Genomic DNA, 24979 nt, shown 5'->3' with positions numbered 1-24979 from the left:
CTTTCTCCTATTAAATTCAAAACCTGTGCAGGCTAGGTTTATCAGTTATCCAGGCCAGCTTTTTGCCTTTTGTGATTTTCTCACTGCTCATGTTACAATTTATATCTCTTCTGTGGGTGGCACCTGGGCAATCTTTTTTTTTTAATGTTTATTTATTTATTTTGAGAGAGAGAAAGAGGGAGCATGAGTGGGGGAAGAAGAGAGGGAGAGAGAGAGAATCCCAAGCAGACCCAATCAGGGATTGATCTCAAAACTGGGAGATCCTACGGCACCTGGGTGGCTCAGTCGGTTAAGTGTCCAATGACTTTGGCTCAGGTCATGATCTGTGGTTCGTGAGTTCGAACCCCTCATCAGGCTCTGTGCTGACAGCTCAGAGCCTGGAGCCTGCTTCAGATTCTGTGTCTCCCTCTCTCTGCCCCTCCCCCACTCACACACTGTGGATCTCTCTCTCAAAAATAAATAAACATTACAAAAAATTAGAACAACAACAACAACAACAACAACAATCTGGGAGGTCGTGACCTGAGCTGAAATCAAAAGTGGGATGCTTAACTGACTGAGTGGGATGCTTACCCAGACGGAGCCACCCAGGCACCCAGATACTTGTGCAATTTTAAAGCAGTTCAGGCAATTCCTCTCAGCTGTGTCTCCAGGGCCTCTTCCAAATCTCTAAATTTGATTGGATTCCATGGTTTCTTTCCCATTTCCTCAATACTCTGTTTTTCACCCATCCTGACTAATTATTTTCATTGATTTCTCATGTAATGATTTGCCAAGTTTTCCAATCTTGTGATGTTTCATTTTCTTAAAATGCATAGTATCTCTTATTGCTCTTCCTCTACCAAGAGTCACGGGTCAATCCCCGTCCTTGCAGCCGACCAAAGAAAGATCCACTCCGGAGCACAAATAGCCTGTAATGGAGATTTGCTTTAGAGATAAAATAGAAGACAAGTGGACAGAAGATATTAAAAACTTTGTGGGTTTTTTTTTAAGTTTTATTTATATATTTTGAGGGAGAGCAAGCGCACCCCCATGCTGATGAGCAGGGGAGGGGAAGAATCCCAATCCCAAGCAGGCTTCATCCTGTCATCATATAGCCCAAATCAGGGCTGATACCACAAACCATAAGATCATGACCTGAGTTGAAATCAAGAGTTGATACTCAACCAGCTGAACTACCCAGGTACCCTTGTGGGTTATTTATTTTTTCTGGAAATATGCTACTCTTCCTTGCAAGACTTGTTAAAACATAAATATTTGTGAAAACATTTTTTTTTTCTCTAGCAACAGATTGGTGCTAACTAAACATGTTTTATTTTGTCACGCAAATTTGGCTGTACTTTCCACTTCTTGACAAACCCGTTGGGCTATCAAGAAATGAGCACCCAACTCTTCCCACTCTTGCACAGCTGAATAGCTTGGCAGTGAAATGAAGACATTTATTGCATTTTGCAGTCCAGTGAGCTCAATAACTTCTTAAAAAACAAAAACAAAATCTTGGGAAAAAACGATTCTATTCTTCTATCAAGATACAGAATTTACACAATAGGGATACTCCTAAGGTACTGTCACCAGCTTGTGGAGTTAAAATTCTATGAGAATATTTATATTCAGCTAGTTTGCAAAATAAATGAAACTTCTAATAAAAGCATCATGTTAATATGCTGCCAGTCTATAAGCAAGATTTCAGTGGAATTGCTTTATCTAGTGCGTAGACTTTATACATGACTAGTATGTTTTGAATAAAAGACAAAGAATCATGACTAATATAAAAATGCATATTCAATATAAAATATGTTCTTAAGTGCATTATGGACTACTAGTCCCAAACTCCTCAGCCAATAAACATTGATTAAATGCCTCCTATGAAAGGTAGATTGCTAGGTACTGGTTGGTGTTGACCTTATGAAGCTCAAATTTTGTGTGGACAAAGAAAGATAAATTAAAAACCACTGTACGGCATGCTAAATGTATTGAAAATGGACTATCCATGGCGACATGTAAGCAGAGAAGACATTTGTTTAAGTGTGTTTGGATCTGGACAGTAGGAAATAACTATCCCTGACTCAGCAAAATTGAGCCATGATTTAAAGAGTCAACAAGTTGTAAGGAGAAGAGATGGGTTTTTAAGAAGATTCTATAGTTGATAAACTGTCAAGGAGACACGTAGGTTTTGATACACAGGAAACAGAAAGTTGTGTTTTGCAGCTGACACATAGAGTGTTAAAAGGATTTCCTGGTGGAAAGTAAAGGTGGGTAAGCCATTTGGAACTAGATTTATAAAGACTCTTCGTGATATATAAAAGTTTAAACTTAGGTCAAGAAAGATTATCAAATATAATGTTAATTAATTAATAACATTTTTGTTTCAGGAAGCAATTCTTAAGCAATGGGGAAGAGCATATCAAAGGGATGATGATACTAGAACAAAAGAAGATTGCTAAGATGCTTTTGTAACAAAACAAGCAGATTATTATTTTTTTAAATTCTTATTTATTTGTGAAAGAGAAGGAGCGTGAGTGGGGGGGGGGGTGCAGAGAGAGAGACACACACAGAATCCAAAGCAGGCTCTAGGCTCTGAGCAGTCAGCACAGAGTCCTACGTGGGGCCGAACTGATGAACTGAATTCATGCACCTTGAGATCATGACCTGAGCTGAAGTCAGACGCTTAATTGACTGAGCCACCCAGGTGCCCAGCAAGCAAATTATTTTTTAAAGGGAATTAAAAGAGTAGCAAAAAGAGGGAGGCAGAACTGAAACATAATTTAAAACAATATATTGCTTCATATTCTACCAATCAATGATGACTCGAATGGATGAAAAATAAAAATATAAGCAATGAATAAAACACTTTAATTTTTAGAGAAGTTGAGGAATGTTCTATATGCCAGAATAATGGAGAATAAAGGTATTGGTGATGCGTTGCCTGTGTGTTTGGGTAGCAACCATTCCACTCCTTCCTATAAATCCATGTTCGTATCATAAAGCGGTAGAGTCTGTCTCCTTTCACACTGAATAGTCTGATTTTGTAATTTATGTTGGCCTCTACAAGAATTATATTTAAGTTTTTCAGAATTTAAGTTAAAAATGTACAAACTAAAGATAATAAATATATAATAAACAGATGAGTCCTCACTTTGGATTTCATCTAATGTAATAACTCTTTTCATTTCTTGAGGTTAGTTGTTTTTTCATCATTGATTTCCTTGTTGTACCCTAGACTAAATAAATTAACACTTAGTGCTCAAATTTGACTGGATTCCTTTTCTGGAAGGATTAAAAAATATTTCTCCATTTATAATTAATATCAGCACATCCCTATGTCCTTTCTACATAAATTATTTGTACCTCTAGCACGTGGTTTGACATTATTGCCTTGGGTTATAATTTATTATTAATCTTTGTAACTATTCTGTATATTACATGATCTGTTAAGTCTAGGATGAAGGTTGCTACAGATTTAGTACATTTCTTTGCATATAGAATTGAAATAAGTACTTACAAATGGGGAAACTATATTAGTCATTTATTACATTTAAAAGGAAATGATGCAAATAAAATTATACAACTTTTAAGTCTATTTTCAAAAAATAGATAAGAACAGAAGAGTATTCAGGAAAGAATAATTTTGTTACATCACAAAAACTAAATCTGCAAATATAAATCTTGGAAAATGATTAAAAGTAGAAACTTGGAAAAAATAAGATACTTCTTTTGCTTCCAAATGAAGTACTTGTTAACTTTTTAATATATAAGATTTAAAAAATTGTTAAAATATATATATTTTTAATATATGAATGTAATGAAACTTTCAGTGTAAGGTAACTTTTCTTGAATTTGGTGAATCTTAACTGAAAATAAAGTAGTTATAAAAGGAAGGGGAAACAAAGAAGGATATTGAATCTCTGGAGGGAGACTTCTCTTCTTAAATCCATTTAAGATATCAGATGAATATTCATAATCAATATTTGGCCAAAATTAAGAATAGGCCTTATTAAAACAATTGGAAACTAGAAAATTTTATATTGTTAAGAAGAACTTCTATTGTACCTAATTTATTTTTATCAACTTTATTGATAAACTGCACCCATTTAATCTACACAGTGTAAGTGTTTATGAATGCTTAAACTCAAGCATCCACAAAAAGCCATAAAGTTAGATAACATTTCCACTCATAACAAAATTTCATCATGCCTATTTGGGGAAACTCTTCCCTATCTCAGCCTCAGAATCTACTTTCTATAGAAGCTATTTTGCGTTCTTCAACATTCCATGAAATGAAATAAAACAGTCCCTCAACATAATGCTTTTGGAGATCATACATATTATTGTGTGTATTAGTGCTTCATTAAATTTTTTCTTCCTGAATAGTATTCCATTATAGAGCTATTCAACATTTGCTTTATCCATTCATCTGTTTACAGATATTTGTGTTGTTTCCAGTTTGAAGGCATTTGTGGATAAAGCTCTGTAAATATACATCTATAAAACTTTGTGTGAACATATTCCTTTTTCTCTTTAGGGCAAATACCTATTGATGCATGGTCAATGATAGAAGACACTGTCAACTTATCTAACAAAATAATTGTAATGTTGTAGTTTTCTCACCGGCAGCATATTAGTGATTCAGTGGCTTCACATCCTTATTATCTGCAGTGTCATAGTTAGCTCAGGTCACTGTAACAGATTACCATAGAGTTAAACAACAAACATTTATTGTTCACAGTTCTGGAGCCTGAGAAATCCAAGATCAAGGCACTGGCAGACTGCATGTAAGATGAGGACCTTCTTCCTGGTTTGCACCCAGCTTCTTCTCATGTGCTCACATGGTGAAGAGCAAAGAAAGGAAGCAAATTCTTTTTTATCTGTTCTTTTAAGGGCACCGATCTCATCATGAGAGCTTTACCCTCATGACCTAACTACCTTCCAAAGGCCCCATCTCCAAATACCGTAACAGTGGAATTAGAGTTTCAACATATAAATTTGGTGGTGGTGGAGGGGGGGGGACCCAAACATTTGGCCCATAGTATGTGGTTAGCAAAATTCTGAGATTTCCCTCAAGATTCCCACTCACTGTGTGAAACCCCTACATAATCCCTTGGGCTGTGAACATGGTTTATTTCACTCCAGTGATTAGGTTATATTAAATGGTATAGTTGACTCTAAAGAAGATGACTTATATTGACTGGGCATCATCTAATCAGGTGAACTAATAAACGTGAGAGGGAATTGATCCAAGGGAGATTCTTCATTGTTGGATTGGAAGATGAAGTGGCAAGAAACGTGGGCGGCTTACAGGACTTGAGAGCAATCCCAGCGTATAGGCACCATGGAAATGGGAGACCTCAGAGATGAATTCTGCTGCAGCATGTGAGCTTAGAAAAGGACCCTGAGTTCTACATGAGGACAGACACCCCTTAAGTAGGAGCAGAGCACCAAGCTAATCCTTACTCAAAATTCGGACCCATGCAAACTGAGAGTAAGTGTCTGTTGTTTTATTTTACAGCAACAGAAAACTAACACAAGATTTGATATACTCAGCTTTTCAAGTTTAATCAGAACATGTATAGAGTAGTGGTATATGGCTGTAAGTTTTATTTGAATTTCCCCAAAAATTAATGACATTGAGCATTTTTCATGTTCATATAGATTATTCTTATCTTCTTTTGTGAAATGCTTCCACACATTTCTGGGCATTTTATTGGGTTGCTTGCATTCTCTTCATTGAGTTGTAAGAGTTCTTATGTAGTATGTCTGGCAAGTCCCTATTCCAATGTAGGCATTGAAAATCTAAAATCTCTTTGTCTTCACTGATTTCTATAATATAGAATAGATTATTGTAGCTTTGAATTATGACTTCAAATCCAGCAGTGTAAACCATTATTCTGCTTTTTTTAACAATTGGCTATTCTAAGTTATTTTCCTTGTTGTAACAGTTTAGAAATACCTTCTCAGTTTCGACTAAATAGAATTTGGGATTTTTATTATAAATATTTTGAATGTATAGACAAATTTAGGAAAAAGTGGCATCTAACTGTCTGAATCTCCCAATCCATGGACAAATTAATTTTGGTCCTTTTCAATTTTGTCAGCAATGATTTGTAGTTTTCAGTGTTCAGTGTACTTTAACATACTTAAACAAAATTTAGCTTTTTTTTTTTAAAGTTATTTTGAAAGAGACAGAGCACAAATGAGGAAAGGGCAGAAAGAGAGGGAGATTCAGAATCCCAAGCAGTCTTTCTACCATCAGCACAGAGCCCGATGCAGGGCTCAAACCCACAAAACTGAGCTCATGACTTGCACTAAAATCCAAGAGTTGGATGCTCCACAGATTGACCCATCCAGGTATCCCTCTTTAACCTACGTTTAAGTTACCTCTAAGTATTTCATATTTTATATCCCATTGTTAATAAGCATTTATCTTCCATTTTCCAAATGCCTGTTGCTTTTCATAGAAAAGTATTTGATATATTAATGCTACACCCTTCAATATTACTGTGATCACTTTTTGATGTATCCACTTTATTTTTTTTTAATTTTTTTTTAACGTTTATTTATTTTTGGGACAGAGAGAGACAGAGTATGAACGGGGGAGGGTCAGAGAGAGAGGGAGACACAGAATCTGAAACAGGCTCCAGGCTCTGAGCCGTCAGCCCAGAGCCCGACGCGGGGCTCGAACTCACGGACCGTGAGATCGTGACCTGAGCTGAAGTTGGACGCTTAACCGACTGAGCCACCTAGGCGCCCCGATGTATCCACTTTATAAAGTTGAACTACAGCATTTTCTTTCTAGTTTGTTTCTGGCCAGGATAAATGAGAAGGGATATTCTTTTGTGGAAGTTGAAAGATCGAAGAAGCCAAGAAGAGGTCATTTTGTATCACACATTCACCTTCGTGCAGTTTTACAGTCACATGCTAACCTAGGTGCAGCTGTGAAAGGAGTTTGCAGATATGAATAAAAGCTCTAATCCGTTTACTTTACATTAAATAAAAGAGAGTTTCTTATGGGTTGGCTTGAATTAATAAGTTGGAAGGACTTTGAAAGAAGTCTTAGGCCTTCCCTGAGGGACAAACACCAAAATAGCAACTGGCTGTTTTCTGGATCTTCCCATCCTGCCTGTGAAAAATAAGTTCAGCTCATGCCTATGGGGTTTCAGCCTGCTCCTGGTTTCCTTTTCCTTAATGAAAACCCTAGGCACTTCTAACTTGTTCAGCCAGCCGCCATATTCTTTTTAATGAAAACCTCCATTTATACACACATACATACGTATATACATAAAGATACAGATAAATAATCAACACCTTGTAAAGTTAATTGAGGTAAAACAATTTAAGATGCAATACCAATCTGCTATGTACCCAGAATGTTAATGCAAAAAAAAAAAAAAGGCATAATAGTGTTGATATTGGTTTCTGACTTCTAACAGAATTTGCAATGCACTTTGAGAAGCATAATTGTTTGATAGTCATATTTGGAAGCCAGAATATGCAAGTAATTCTGTTATATAAAGAAAAGCGTCACGTTAGAGTCTGATACTTCCATGCCTGTCTCTTCACATATATGAGGCAGTTCAATTATTGTAGTACTTTCCCCTGGTTTTTAACATAAACTTGCTGTGATGTGGGTTGGATTTTATTACAGTTTATGCAGGAAATGTCTAATTATAAAAGTGAGGAATAAATGGTGTTAACATTTTATAGGATTGTAAACAAAGCCTCGAACGGTAGCCAAAGGCTATGGTAGGGCTTTCCTTGTGTTCTCAAGAAATATCTGTCCCACATAGGCACAGTATACCCTTCACCTGCCAAGGATCCCCTTATTTCAGGGGCAGTTCATTAAATTCCATTTCTGAGATAGGGTGGAGAAAAAAGTGCTTTTGTATATAAAGCTTTTGGACTTTTGCTGTTTAATATCCCACATTTTTAATTTTGCAGACAACCTGGTCTAATGGCTATCTGATGGTTCTAATTCAAGCATTAAACTCCCGTGGACGAGACAATGAAATGACTTATTTTATGTCTAGAAGTTAACAAATGTTAATTATGAAAGTAACACATTTTTACTTAAAAATGTTTTAAGGTTAGTTCCTCTATATGTTTAGGATTTAAACCATATGTTTCTTTAATTTTTTTTTGAAATATTACATCTATGAGATTTAATAGCTTTATTTTCCAACATTTTCTGTAATGTTATATCTAACAGCTCAAGGTAACTTGAACTGACACTGCTTTCAACTATACTTTGCATTGAAAAATAATCCATTTGGAAGAAAAAAATATATCGGCTCTTAAATTCAATGGTTTCTTAAATCTTGGAGGCTCATTTTTCTTCTTCTCTCAGGGATTTGGTGGGGTAGATTTCTATGGAAACAGTGAGGAGATGTTCTTCTCATCAGATCAGTTTCAGCTTTGATCTATCATTAACAAAATGTTATTGTGCACAGATAGCCAATGAGAAGGAACAAAATGGTAATAATTCCCTTTAGTACAAAATGTGTTTCAAAAGAACTGTGCTCAAAAGGCCATTTTCATCCTAAGGTCATGTCCATAAAATACACATCTAGACAATTTCACCTTAAACATACTGAGAGTGTCTCAGCACTTTTATTTCTAGTCAAGATGCTCTAAAGCAGAATGTGTCTAGGGCCAATTGAACAAACGAATTGGTTTGACTTATCTAACTTCCTAAGGAAACTTCTAGTCTATATTCAATATCATCCTAAAACTGTGCTCTGTTCATATGAAGCTTGAAAATCCCAGATAAGTCCTTTCGAAACCTTTGGATAATCGCTGCCCCTTTTGTAACATCTGTTTTCTACCTTTCGTGGTTCCAGTCTCCCTGTATGAATTGTTCATGATTTTGACTCCCTTAGTGTCAGTAAACATTATAATTGGCTCTTAGAGTTCAGTGATCGAAAGTCAAATTTTCATAATGGATATTGATGCCATAAAACAAAGCCATAAATAGTCTCGATAATCTACAGCTTCCACAATGTCATTGCTCTAACAACATAGCAGTTTAAAATATTTTGACATGAAATCAGGATTATTGAATAATTATCCCTCTCCACAACATCAGTATCATGTTTTGGTCTTATTAACATTTGTAATGAAGTATTTATTCATGGCCAGAGACTCAAATAGGCATCTGTTTGATCTCAAGAACAATGACCTATTACCATAATTCCAACTGCCTCTAAACATTTCAGAGTTTGACACACCTATTTTATATATCAGAACACAGTTACAGAGCATTCAATTTTTGTGCCTAAGATTATGCATCTATCTAGTCAGGACCCAAGAGCAGAACCACATCTCCGATTTTGAAAGCTCAGGATTTTAATTCCTATGAGATTTTCAAGTACCCGCCTCATGTCTCTAGACACAGAATACTGACTTTCATTTTTCCTCTACTCTAGAATCCTTTTGAATTTTCCTTTTATTGTCCCTTTTTATTATTAAAAAAAAACACATACATTGCATTATTCTATTCTGGAGTACATCCCTAAATACCCGTTGTAGAGATTGCTGGCAATTCTCACCATCTTCTCCCCCCACCCCACTTTTTTAGTGAGAACTTCCACAATATTTAACTCAACAAATGTCCACTTAAAATGAAGACTGAATTTCCATGTTTCTCTTGCTGATAATCGTCGTCATGTAATTAAGTTCAGAGTAAAGATATCAAAGTGATATATGTGACTTCCAGGAAGTATTTTATTAAATATTTATTTTATGTATTTTGAGAGCACATTGGGGAGGGGCAGAGACAGAGGGAGACAGAGTATCCCAAGCAGATTCCTTGCTGTCAGCTTAGAACCCAGTGTGGGGCTTGAACTCACAAATCATGAAATCTTGACCTGAGCCAATACCAAGAGTTGGGATGCTTAACCAACTTAGCCACCCAGGTGCCCTTCTAGGAATTTTCTTTATAAGGGAGCTACTGTGCCCTTATTTTGCCCTTCCTAATTTCTCTTGGATGCAGATGTGATGTAGGAGCTTAAGTCTACAGAAATTTTTGGATCAGGTAGTAACATCTATGAGAGCAGGATAACAACATGATACAAAGAGGTGGAATCTCTGGGTTTGGTGTTTTTGCTCTATAATTCCTGCGCTGTTGACCATCATACTTCGCTGATGTGGGTTGGATGTAAACTTCCATCTTGCTTTTAAATACAAATGTGTCTTTGTTTTTGTTTTTTGGTCAGATAGCTTGGGCAATGTAGTCAGTCCCCTATTTGTGGAGAGTGGGGACTGACCGACTACTATGACTGTCTTGCTACTTGGGGAATAAAAAGACTAAAGCTTTGAACTATTTGAGTTTTTAGCCAGCATTTAAAGTTCTGAAAACCATGATGGCATCTGGAAGGATTTGACTGAAAAAGGAATGCATAAGTGAGGAAGAGAATGCTGAAGTTTTAGTTTACTTTTTTACGTAGAAGAAATATTTTGTATTTTGATAGCTTACATACATATAAAATATGTGCTTATAATAAACAGATTCTGTAAAATACAAAATGATAGCACCTAATCATGTTTTCTATATATATGTTGTCTATACACACACACACAAATACACACACACAAACTTGGTATATATATCCACTTTATAATTTTAAATATATAATTTAAAATATAAGCTTATATATACATATGTATAAATTTAAATATATAATTTTAAATATATAATTTGTAGTTATATATGCATGTGTATAGATTAAATATATATTATATATATATATATATATATATATATATATATTTAATTTAAATTAAATGTTTAAATATTTAAGTAGATGTGTGTGTATGTGTTGTGTTCCCTTCATGATAGTCTGTTATATGACATGTGGATGACCAAAAGTGTAAAATTCATTGTTGGACATAGAATTTCTCTCTTTATTTAAAGATTTTCAGCACAGGGGCGCCTGGGGGGCTCAGTCAGTTAAATGTCGGACTTCAGCTCAGGTCTCGATCTTGCTGTTCCCGAGTTCAATCCTGTGCTGACAGCTCAGAGTCTGGAGTCTGCTTTGGATTCTGTGTCTTCATCTCTCTCTGCCCCTCCCCTGTTGGTGCTCTGTGTCTCTCTCTCTCTCTCTCAAAAATAAACAAACATTAAAAAAAATTAAATAAAAATTTTTAGTAAAATTGTCATCTGGAAATTATCACTGTGAAATTTTTCAATCATGTGTATGTATTAATCTGAAGTTCTGTCTACTGACCACTTTTGGCTAACAGTGTTTGAAAAATAATGTAAGTGATAGGATCCCATTTTCATGGAGTCTTAGCTAACATGTTCAAGCATTTCTTAAGGAGTTACAGGCATTACCTAATTTAACCCTCAGGTTGGTCATGTGAGAGGATTTTTAGCTTTCCCATTGTATAGTCAAAGAAGCTGAGGAACAGAGAGATTGACTAATTAACCTAAAGTCACAGTGATAATGAATAGTAAAGCCACTAAAAAATTAGGATTTTGAAAACTTTGGAAGGTACCTGGAGGTCATTTGAAGATAGCATTTAATATATCCCCTAAACCTCATGACTACTTTCTTTTAAATAATTAAATGCTATGGTCTTTGGGTTTATAGATTTTGTCTTAACCTTTGGCAAAGTCTCATTTTAACGTACAAAATAGGAAAAATCAAACCAGGTACAAGTATTAGGTGTTTTGTAGTTGGTTGCCTAAATATACCTAGAATGGTTACTTTTTTTAAAAGGAAAAGTAATATGATTCTGGGTTCTATAATTGATACTCTGCTGAATGAGAATTTTATCAATTATGAAAATATTAGGGCTGCTCATAAATATTTTTGTCTTAACTCTTTTCTTAAAATTTGTATTGTTTATTAAATGTTTAATGTTTATTTTTGAGATAGAGAGAGAGAGAGAGGAAGAGAGCATGAGCAGGGGAGAGTCAGAGAGAGAGGGAGACACTGAATCTGAAGTAGGCTCCAGGCTCTGAGCTGTCAGCACAAAGCCCAATGCGGGGCTCGAACTTGTGAACTCTGAGATCATGACCTGAGCTGAAGCCAGACGCTTAACTGACTAAGCCATCCAGGCACTCCATTATCTTTTTTCATTCTTTCAAAATGATAAGATGACAGTATCCCACCCTGCTTAAATTTAGATGAGACTATATCACTTGTTTTTGACCAATAGCATTTCAGCAGAAGGGATTTATGCAAGGTTCCTAAAAAGGCTCTCATGAGCTCTCTTCGTATGAGTCATACGAATCACTTATGGAGATTCCATAAGCTATCTCCATAAGTGACTCTAAGTCTCCCTTCCTGACCTATATTAAACATTGAAATTTTTATGTTTGGGAGTATTTATTACTACAGTGTAGTTTATCCCCTCCTAACTGATACACATGACACAATAGAACATTTGGCTTAGAAATATATAGAGATCCTTACTAAAGAAACATAGATAATACATTAAATGATGAAAGTAGGATTCTAAATCAGGAATTTACAATAATATATTTTTAATGAACTTGATTATGGACTTACAGAAAGCTTGGCACTTGAGATTTAAAAAGAAAAGAAAAACACAAAAAGCCATAAAAATTTCAGCTGGAGAAGCCCACTTTAGGGGCTTTTAAATGAAAATATCTTGATGGAAATCCAAGATGGTAATTGTGAAGCTACAGTGTGGGGTTCAGAATTAGACAAGCACAAATCTGACTAGATGGCTTTATTAATTTTTTTAAAGTTTATTTATTACTGCGTGAGAGGGAGAGAGTGTGACAGGAGGGGCAGAGAAATAGGGGAGAGAAAATCCCACACAGGCTCCATATTGTCAGTGCAGAGCCCAAAGGGGGGCTCTATCTCATAACCCTGAGTTCATGACCCGAGTTGAAATCAAGAGTTGGATGCTCAACCAACTGAGCCACCCAGGCGCCCCTGGAAGATTGTAATCTTCAAAAGAAAATAATTTTCAGGAGACTGCAGTGTCTGGAAACCATTTTAAATAAAGGAAACATGGAAGGAGTGGGATGATAAGTTTGAGGAGAGGATGTGTAAGGTACCCCTGTCTTTTACTATTCAGAGGGATTTTGTTGAAGAAAAATAAATGGAATAGACTTATTTTGCTTTTGTTTTTCAAAATTTGGAGGGAAAAACAGATAGAAAATAAAATGAGAAATTATTTAGCTCAATAAAATGACAGGTACTTTAACAATCAAATATCTAATAATAAAATAATGTCTCATAAGTTACAGGGACCTTGTTTTCTGGGACAGAGCAAGCAGAGGCCGAAAAGAAACCATCAGAAATGTAATTCTTGCAACAAGTGAGAAAATAGTCTAAGAAGCTTTCAGTTTTAACTTGGAGTTTGTGAAGTCACGATAATTGAAAATGTAAATAAATCAGTTAAATGATATCATTTAACTGCATCAGGTATTAAAAAATATTATCTAAATCTTATATGCTGAATTTAGGAAGAGATACTCTATCACCTTAACCAACTCACCAACTAGTGACTGTGTGTCATTAATATACTTCCTGTAGTTGGCATCTTTAGTTAATGTATTTTACATGTTATTAAGGAATACTTCTGAATCAATCACTTCTCTTCTAAGACTATTTACCCTACCAAATGTAACTTGAATGTTATATAGATGATTTTCTTATGATTGGTTAATCAAAACTGGGTGGACTTCTGGTCTTCATTCTAAATTAAATTTACTTCAGCATAAAGTGGGAAGTTGAGGCTTACAGCTTCCATGAAAATGTGCCATGCAGATCTTCCTTGGTAGTGGAACACAGTTGACGGATGGCTCTAGATGAGCTCTCGAATCCCCCACTACAAATGATCTGAAGCCACATTGTCCCACATGTCCCCAGTTCATGACTGGGCACAGCAAGGTGTTACTGCAGGTTTATTCTAGCTCAGCATGAGAAGGTTCATTTCGTCTGAGAACTTTCTGTTGTCCTGGCCAAAGTATGGTATAAATTGTGCTGTCTGTGACTCATTTTATCACAACCTCCCTCCCTCCTCCTTTCTTTACCCAGGGTCAGGAGTGTATAATGGCTGAAGACCTTCCCTGCATATTCCAGCTTTCTACCATCATCTTGCAAAGTGTTTTTTCTTATAAATCTTTCACACACCTAATCTCATTTTGCCAGATGCAATGCATCACAACTTTACCTTTGTTAGATTCAGAGGAAAATAAGTGTGTGTGTGTGTGTGTGTGTGTATGTGTGTGTGTGTGTATGTGAATATTTATGTATGTGTATATGAGAATATATATGTATATGTAAATTCTATTTCTATATCATTTATAAATGTATACATGTATAAATGTATAAATGTATAAATGTATACAATTTATTATATATAATTCTATTATAGGTAAAATATAGTATTATCACTAACAGATCACTAATGGCTCCAAATTTATAATTCATAATGCTTAAAATGTGCTTTACAGAATATTAAAAATAAAAGCCTTGAAAGGAAAATATAAACACTGTTTATAGAATTCCAATGTATAAAATGATATTTGCATCAAATATTTATATGGACCTTTTCTCCTATTTAGAATGCACCAATGTCTCAACAGAGTTATAGAGGAGAGAACACTCTTATTTCTGAAGAATTTTGTTTTATTTGAAGGCTGAATATTTGGATATATCTGAAAATATCATTTCATATCCCCTGTCCACATAGGCAAAATGAATTTGATTTTATATCCATTTAAGGAGGATATTGAGTTAAACCAAAATAAAGCAAATAAGATAAATTTTAAAAATCAAATTAAGAGAAAATAACATATAGGTCTATTACTTCTAAAACCAATCACTGTTTTATATTTTACTAGAAGCTTCTGTTTATTATTAAGTCAATTATTTTGGGAATAGGAGATAGTGTTTTTGTTTGTGCTGCATTCATATTCCCTACTGAGAAAAGCTGAGGACAAAATCCTGGTACTCTGCCCAAAGTTGGTTAGTTAAACCTGTGTACTTGATCCAAGGGACCACTAACTTACTGGCTGGATATTGAGTAGTTTGGCAAGAGACTTCTGCATAAGTGGAATGACAGTCTTTTGGTGAACAAATCAGAACCCTGATTGCCAATACAATGAACAGGGATTTTGTTATGTTCAGAGCTGTATCATTTTGCCTTAAAACAATGCCTGGAAAAGAGTACATTTGTTGAATAACTTAATGAATTCTAGGTAACTTGGATGTAGGTATAAGAGAGAGGTAGCAGTCTGTAGGAGGGACAGAAGCTAAAAGATGAATTAAGATGATACCTTTAACTTGAAACATGAGGCATAATCTGTACATAAGTTGAAGACTTGAGGAAAAAGATTGTATGAATTAGATGAGACAGGGCTCTAGAGAAGAGGGAAAAGTTAGATTCTGATGAGTAGTGTTCTAGAAGCAGAGACTGGGAATAGCCAAGGCATGGGGAAATAGCTTGAGGAAAAATACTTACGATGGTCAAACTAGCTATTTCTAAAAGACTATTACTTTTATTAAACAAGAATCAGTCCTGATGAAAAGAAAGTAAATTGAAAAACAGAGAAAATGCAGCGGAAATGCAAATCTCCATAGACATTCATAGAATGAATGTATCCAATTACAACTACTACTTTTAATTTTAAAACATAATAGGGATGCCTTGTCATTGGTGCAAAGACAATGGTCTATCTCAGTCCAGCCTGGTTTCTTTCCTTCGTGAGCACCCTGTGTTTTCTTATCCACAGTCACTGTTTTATGATCAGCAACATGTAGGCTGATTTTCATTTTAAGCCCTTTTGGACACTTGCAGAATCTTTGCCTGGTAAATTTGGAGAGATTTTTCTTTTCTACCCTATGTTCTGCCATGCTTTAGCTACTGGTTGAATTAGTTAAACACAGCAAGTATTTTGCCTGTTTGTTTCACTGGGCAGTTCTCTCCAAAACCTGAAACACTGTTGTCTTTAAACTCTTGCTGAGACATTGTCACCAAACACTGAGGAAAATAATGGCATTTATATTTGATGCTTTTTAAGGAAGTGTCCCTTTATTGTCAAATTCGGGTGGAAAATATCCCCTATGATTCTTTCTATTTAATATCAATGACCATCTTTCTGACAACAGATTCTCAGCCTACCTCCTAATATTTGTAATGTACAAAACAAAACAAAACAAAACAAAAAAACTACTCAGTATTCATGTCTCAAGCCATCTCAGGTTGTACAGTGTAGGGAAAACCAATCCAAAGTTAAGTTGACGTTCTATACTGAAGAGGTAGAAAGAAGAAACCACGTTAATGAAAATGGATATATGGCTTTGAAGAAAACTCATACCTACCTAAAGAACTCTGAACTCTATTCCACCTCCCTTATTTACATTAGCTTTTTCTATCCAAAGGTAGGGACTAACCTTATGATGCTTACTTTCATTCATAACAATGATCTTTTGTTTAGATGGCTTACTCATGTTGCTTCATAGTATATTCCCGAGTGTGTTATTGTCAATCTCTCCTAGAGAACTCGGGCACTGTTTCTACATTTATACTTGCGTTTTATTGTTTCATTTTTTACTTAAGTCTCTAAATGTTTAATATTTAAATTATAAATTTTTTTATATATCTTCATTGCCTTGGTTGTTTACACAGAAAAGTACAGAGATGAATCCCTATATTTTTGCTTATCACAGCATATTACCTGGCAAGTTCCCAAATTTCTCAGTGTTATTTTTAAGGACCAGAATTAAGTAATAAAATAGAAAAAAAAATCAGAAGTTAAATTTTCAAAATTTCATTACTGGACTTTAATTGGAAAAAATACAAGTTTAAATGAATACCATAAATTATCCTTGGAATCCTTACCTCTTTCTTCTGCCAAATTGTGTTTGGAACATTTTTACAAAATTAATTGTACAAGCTCTTTAATGAGTATTCTTGTTTGCAGCTTGTCATAATTTTTAGAGGTCATTATGAGTTTGTCATGTTATTTCAATCACTTATTTGCATATAACAAATCTGTTATTTGTAAAATTTCATAAAAATGAGGACATTAGAATTAAAATGAGGACATTAAACTTGGTTTCTTGAGAGAAACAAATCTCATTCTTCATGAATGAGTTGCCGGTGTCTGTATAAGTTTCTAAATATTTTTATTATAAAATAACTGTTTTGATATTAGTCATTCATAAATATTAAATATCATTGATTATTGATTGTGACATTCTAATGTTTGGAAATTCTTTAACAGAAATTGTCAGATAGTAGCCACTGTTTTGATAACTTCAAACTGAAATATACAGTTCTTTGATATGCAAACCAACAAAACAACAATTTTGAGGAGTTACAGAAAACACAGAATGACTTGGTTGGGGTTATCAAGAACATGTGTAAAGTATGATTAATAAAATTCATGTTTATAAGTTACATATATATTATACATAGCCATATCTTTATCAATATACACATGTGTGGGTGTGCACTAATATTTATCTTAATTCCCAATCTCTTCACTTATTTCTTCTATAGGACAGTATTTAGAGGTGAACATCCATAATAAACTCATGCTTGCTTGTGTGTAAATCTAGGATTGTAATAATTCATACACATACTTTTTTTTACTTTAGAGAAGCCCAAGAAATTTTCAGATGAAATCAATTATTCTTTGAATGTGTCAGGATAATTTACATTGACATTTTCATGAAGGATATTGCAGGAAATTCAAGTATAGTGTTTTCTCACTATTTGCATGTGTAGTCACTTAGTTATCATCTCAAAATAAATTCTTTTGTGAGAACTGGTATTGCTTCCAGAAAACTATATAATGTCATTATATTTAAGGGTGTAAATTTGTGCAAAAAATTCAGCTTTACAGAAAACATACTTTTTCTTAATATTGATACAAATTTCATGAGGGCAAGATTTATATAGTTAAAAAAAGTCAAAGAACTCACATTATATTTCAAAATGGACCTTGACTGAATGACACAAAATAGGCTTTGCCCAGATTGAGTTGATTCTTAAATAGATTAGGTCCCATACCTTGTTTTATCACAACCAAAGGAGGTGCAGAGGGTGTTGATGATAAAATCCATTGGGCATCTGGATTCTGAAAGGCAATTAGAATTAGAAAGGCAATTAGAAAGAGAATTAGAATACAGATAGAAATAACTTTAAATAGCTAAGTATTTGACATATGCATTTTCATTGCTGCAGTAATAAATTCCACAAACATGGCAGCTAAGATAACACAAATTTATTATCTCACAGTTCTAGAAGTTTGAAGACTGACCTGGGTCTCACTGGGCTCAAATTGAGGTATTGGCAAAGCTGTATTTATCTTTGGAGTCTATAAAGGAAAATTTACTACCAACTTTTCCAGCTTCAGGAGACTACCTTCATTCCTTAGCTCTTGACTCCCTTCCTCCATGAAAGCCAACAAAGTTGCATGTGTCTGACCATTCTCCATGGTCACATCTCCCTTTCTGACCACCGTCAGGAGAGAATCTCTGCTTTAAAAGATCTGTGTGATTAGACTGTGCCCACCTGAATAATCCAGGATAATTTCCCCATCTCAAGGTATTCAATCATATCTACAGAGTCCCTTTGGACATGTCAGGTAATATATTCACAGATTCTAGGGATATCAGTACAGACGTTTTGGGGAGTCATCCTTCTGTCTACCACTGTGTGCAATGTCAGTAATATTAATTACAGATTCACAATAAGATCTTTCCCAATAATATTTAAAAATATTATATTTTCTAGAAGAGTAAAGTCATAAATATTAATAGTTTAACCATGGTTAGGAAAAGTGGGTGTGTTTGTTTCAACATGGTAGTCACACACTATATGTGGTTGTGGCAGCTATGAAATAGGAAGCTCAGCCAGCAGTCGTGGGGAGTGTGCACACCTTTGCCACGGGCAAATAGGAAATTCCAAAGGGTATAATCCAATGATCCAAAAAAGAAAACTTCTACATAAAATATGAGAAAAATCCTATTCCTAGGCATGAAATAATTGTCTATGATAAATCTAACTCATTCTGGTGGTTAAAAACATAGTGTATTAATACGGTCAAACGTTGACATTTTTTATGTGAATAAGACACTGAGATTGTAGCAAAAAGAGGTTTGGAAAGGGAATTGAAAATCCAAACTTGCCACTTTCTGAAATTATGACTATAAACAAACCATTTAACCACCTTATCCAGAGCTGACTCACAGAATGAGTTTCCTAGGCTCATGAGTAAAGTAGTAAAGTAAAGTAAAGTAAAGTAAAATAAGTAAAGTAAAAAGTAAATTATAGTAAAGTAGTAAAGACTACTTTACTCGAGCAGTCAGAGAAAAAATGGTGTTAAAAATGATGAGATCAGGTAGTATCATAGTTTTTATCCTCTCTCATCCCTTCTTCACCAACTTTATTAACTGTTTTGCTTTTGCTATTTATTATCAAGCACTTTCCTACACAACATACAATTTATAGTAACATCGGAATGTGAAATTTTTATGTTAAACTGATATTAGGAATTAGAATCCAATTAATTCTAAGTGTGAACAAAGTACTTAGGTTTCCATAAGTCTTTAAGATTTATCATATATCCTTCATTCAAATGATTTAATTACATCCAAGGTGGGAGAATGATCAATTGAATATATGGTATTATATGTGGAACTGCATTAATCAGCCTTTTTTCTCCATTTGAGAGTAAAGAGTGATTAAAAAATTGATCACCATATAAATGCTAAAATTTATTCTTCAGATTTATTAGGTAGGACTATTATAATCATGTAAGATTTGAAGAAATCCAATTCCTTATGGTACAAACTATCATAATAAGCAGATGGAGAGCCATGATAACCTTGGGGAACAATTCAAATTACTACAGGAATGTAAAGGTTTTCTTTTTTTTTTATAATGTCAAAAGGCAAAGCGTAACTTAAATTTGTTTGATTCTACTATCATATATTTAACAGTAGTTAAGTATATATGTCTACTCAATTCTAATTTTACCTCTTTTTAACGGTCACTTAGGAGCTATATTCGTTATTATAATTTAATATTATAGCTTACTGTACCATATCAATCTGAAAATACAGAATCGAGATTTGTAGCTTCCTTAATGATTTGATGATTAAATGAAAACCTACCACTTTCTTATGCTTAACAATATTTTTGGAGATTTTTTTTTAAATCCTTCCTATGAATAATTCAGAATCTTTCTCTCCCTTTTCCAATCCAGGCATAGTGATGTAGTTACTCCTCTGCTGACTTGTTATTTTTGAACTAACTTTTCCACTGGGAAATTCTGTCAATAGAATTCTTAAAAGGATTTGTATTAAGCCTTCCACAGATACTCTGATTTAAAAATCATTTCTGAGTAAACAGGTGTTATCAGTGTAGTTAAAATAAAATACTACTATAAATATGCCCAGCCATGTAAGCCAATTTGCTATTCACTTTAGAGCTGATGTGAAGGTCAAAAAATGCTTGGCACTATGGTTTGGGATAAGGATTATTTGTGGGTTATTTATCCTCCAGAAGCAGAGTAATACCTACAGAAAGATTGTGTAATTCTTTAAAAACTGCCTCGGGCGCCTGGGTGGCTCAGTCGGTTAAGCGGCCGACTTCAGCTCAGGTCATGATCTTGCGGTCCGTGAGTTCAAGCCCCGCGTCGGGCTCTGTGCTGACAGCTCAGAGCCTGGAGCCGGTTTCAGATTCTGTGTCTCCCTCTCTCTGACCCTCCCCTGTTCATGCTCTGTCTCTCCCTGTGTCAAAAATAAATAAAACGTTAAAAAAAATTAAAAAAAAAACTGCCTCAAAGAGTGCCTGTTTTACATTCTCATTTCCTGTTCCCTTATACCATGTACATGCAGAGTCAATCCCTTGTTATTATAGAGCCTATTATAAGGCCAAACCATAATTTGTCTTTACTTTTTTTGGAGTTTTTATCTTGATGGTTATAGCCAAGCTATCTGTTATAATTTTAAAGAAATGCTCTAATGGTAACTTCACAAGCACTTTCAATAATTCTCATGATATCTGTATTAGGTAGATAAAGGCAGCCGCTGATAGCTATATATGATAACCAGGAACTTCATGGTTATACCCATGTGCCAGGTGATAGACAATTACAGAATGTTCGTTTACTTGATGAGCATTGCTCCCATTACATACCAGTGGTTCTCAACTGCCAATCAGAGTATCCAAGCAAGATATTTTTTTAAGTTTATTTTTATTTTGAGAGAGAGAGGGGTAGAAAGCAAGTGTGGAAGGGGCAGAGAGAGAGGGACACAGGATCCAAAGTGGGCTCCTCGCCGTCAGCACAGAGCCTGATGCAGGCCTGAACTCAAAATCCATGAGATCATGACCTGAGCCGAAATCAAGAGTCTGACACTCAACCAACTGAGCCACCCATGTGTCCCTGGCCTGGCAAGATTTTTAAAAGTACAGATACTCAAGTTTGTACCCAGAAGTTGTTCTCCACTACTCCCCTGCTCTAGTGATCCAGGTAAAAATGGACCAAACAAAGAGATGGAGTGAAATATCAACGGCCACAAAATGCTAGTGCCTGATTGATATAACCGAAAACTGGTTCCTATTGAAAGTTGTAAACAGAGTTAACATTTTGAGACAAGGACAAAGAGAAAGCATTTATTTAATCCAATGAGCAGCGAGAAAAATGAAATGAGAAAATGAAATGAGAAATGAAATGAGAAAATTGAAATGAGAAAAATGAATGAGTATTGCCCACTAGACTATGACCGCCTTCATGGAGGGCGGACCTTTAGGAGCATTTTAAGTGTGTGAATAAACAAACAAATATTTGTTCTTACTCATCCCAGCTTAAATATGTTGTGATGAGTTAGAAAGGGAAAAAAAATGTTACCTTTTCCACTTCCAAAATAGGCTTAAAAATGACAATAATTAGCAAATTTCAATGTCATATGGTAACTGTTTCACAATAGAGGAAGGAAGAATTTCATAATAATTGGCAAAAATTCTATACTTAAGAGAAAACTACTACCATTGCTCCCTTATATTATTTATACCAAATGACGTTTTCATTATTCAATACGAATAGCTGATTTCACAGTTCAGATGTGCAGTCAAAAATGTTGTACCTGAATCTACAAAGTCTATATTTCTGCGAAATACTTCCTTATCAAACATTTCATCAATAACAGCAGAAATTATATGAAATGGGGAAGGATTTGTGGAAAACATTTAAACGTTGAACTAAGAAAATTACATTAATTCTAATCCTTTGTTGTATATTATGAGTTGGATCATATACATTTCTGAGACTTTTGAGACTTTAGTCTGCATCTCTAAAATAGGAAAGATATTACCTATGTGGATGTGTTATTCAAAGGATCAAAAATCATGAAATAAAACAACTAGGTTTGGGAGCCCAGGAGTCTTTTCAGAGACCGGTTAGGAACTTTCAGGACAGTCAGATTGGTGAATGAATTATGAAGGTTTAGGCTGGAGGCAGGTGGAGACCAAGGATTCACAGGCGTTCAGAAAGAAAGCTAAAGGAAGGATTGAAATTTGTTTGTTTTAGTGTTGGTGAATTCAGTACTGCTCTACTATGTTCCCTGTTTCTTGAAAATCCCAAGAGAAAAACAAATGCCTTTCACATTTTCTCACATCTTAAAAGTTAAGACTGGGGTGCTTGGGTGCAGTTGGTTAATCATCTGACTTTGGCTCAGGATATGATCTTGAGGTTCATGAGTTTGAGCCCCTCGTTGGACTCTCTGTTGTCGGTGCAGAGCCACGTTTGGATCCTCTGTCTCCCACACTCTCTCTCTCTGCCCCTCCCCTCCTCCCTCTAAAAAATAAATAAAACTAATAAAAGTTAAGATTATATTTATTTTGACAGTTGACAATGATCTGTGACAATTATATCTCAATAAAAAACTAAAAGTAAGATTTTTTTTTCAATATATGAAGATTATTGTCAAATTGGTTTCCATACAACACCCAGTGCTCATCCCAAAAGGTGCCCTCCTCAATGCCCATCACCCACTTTCCCCTCCCTCCCACCCCCCATCAGCCCTCAGTTTGTTCTCAGTTTTTAAGAGTCTCTTATGCTTTGGTTCTCTTCCTCTCTAACCTCTTTTTTTTTCCTTCCCCTCCCCCATGGGTTTCTGTTAAGATTCTCAGTATCCACATAAGAGTGAAAACGTATGGTATCTGTCTTTCTCTGTATGGCTTATTTCACTTAGCATCACACTCTCCAGTTCCATCCATGTCGCTACAAAGGGCCATATTTCATTCTTTTTCATTGCCACGTAGTACTCCATTGTGTATATAAACCACAATTTCTTCATCCATTCATCAGTTGATAGACATTTAGGCTCTTTCCATAATTTGGCTATTGTTGAGAGTGCTGCTATAAACATTGGGGTACAAGTGCCCCTATGCATCAGCATTCATGTATCCCTTGGGTAAATTCCTAGCAGTGCTATTGCTGGGTCATAGGGTAGGTCTATTTTTAATTTTTTGAGGAACCTCTACACTGTTTTCCAGAGTGGCTGCACCAATTTACATTCCCATCAACAGTGCAAGAGGGTTCCCGTTTCTCCACATCCTCTCCAGCATCTATAGTCTCCTGATTTCTTCATTTTGGCCACTCTGACTGGCGTGAGGTGATATCTGAGTGTGGTTTTGATTTGTATTTCCCTGATGAGGAGCGACCTTGAGCATCTTTTCATGTGCCTGTTGGCCATCCGGATGTCTTCTTTAGAGAAGTGTCTATTCATGTTTTCTGCCCATTTCTTCACTGGGTTATTTGTTTTTCGGGTGTGGAGTTTGGTGAGCTTTTTATAGATTTTGGATACTAGCCCTTTGTCCAAGATGTCATTTGCAAATATCTTTTCCCATTCCATTGGTTGCCTTTTAGTTTTGTTGGTTGTTTCCTTTGCTGTGCAGAAGCTTTTTATCTTTATAAGGTCCCAGTAGTTCATTTTTGCTTTTAGTTCCCTTGCCTTTGGGGATGTGTCAAGTAAGAGATTGCTACGGCTGAGGTCAGAGAGGTCTTTTCCTGCTTTCTCCTCTAGGGTTTTGATGGTTTCCGGTCTCACATTCAGGTCCTTTATCCATTTTGAGTTTATCTTTGTGAATAGTGTGAGAAAGTGGTCTAGTTTCAATCTTCTGTATGTTGCTGTCCAGTTCTCCCAGCACCATTTGTTAAAGAGACTGTCTTTTTTCCATTGGATGTTCTTTCCTGCTTTGTCAAAGATTAGTTGGCCATACGTTTGTGGGTCTAGTTCTGGGGTTTCTATTCTATTCCATTGGTCTATGTGTCTGTTTTTGTGCCAATACCATGCTGTATTGATGATTACAGCTTTGTAGTAGAGGCTTAAGTCTGGGATTGTGATGCTGCCTGCTTTGGTCTTCTTCTTCAAAATTACTTGGGCTATTCGGGGCCTTTTGTGGTTCCATATGAATTTTAGGATTGCTTGTTCTAGTTTCGAGAAGAATGCTGGTGCAATTTTGATTGGGATTGCATTGAATGTGTAGATAGCTTTGGGTAGTATTGACATTTTGACAATATTTATTCTTCTAGTCCATGAGCACGGGATGTTTTTCCATTTCTTTGTATCTTCTTCAATTTCCTTCATAAGCTTTCTATAGTTTTCAGCATACAGATCTTTTACATCTTTGGTTAGATTTATTCCTAGGTATTTTATGCTTCTTAGTGCAATTGTGAATGGGATCAGTTTCTTTATTTGTCTTTCTGTTGCTTCATTGTTAGTGTATAAGAATGCAACTGATTTCTGTACATTGATTTTGTATCCTGCAACTTTGCTGAATTCATGTATTAGTTCTAGCAGACTTCTGGTGGGGTCTATCGGATTTTCCATGTATAATATCATGTCATCTGCAAAAAGTGAAAGCTTGACTTCATCTTTGCCAATTTTGATGCCTTTGATTTCCTTTTGTTGTCTGATTGCTGATGCTAGAACTTCCAGCACTATGTTAAACAACAGCGGTGAGAGTGGGCATCCCTGTCGTG

Source organism: Panthera tigris, chromosome A1 (genome assembly GCF_018350195.1).
Source record: "Panthera tigris isolate Pti1 chromosome A1, P.tigris_Pti1_mat1.1, whole genome shotgun sequence".
NCBI classification, from domain to species: Eukaryota; Metazoa; Chordata; class Mammalia; order Carnivora; family Felidae; genus Panthera; species Panthera tigris.
Note: the sequence above shows the minus strand (reverse complement) of the source record.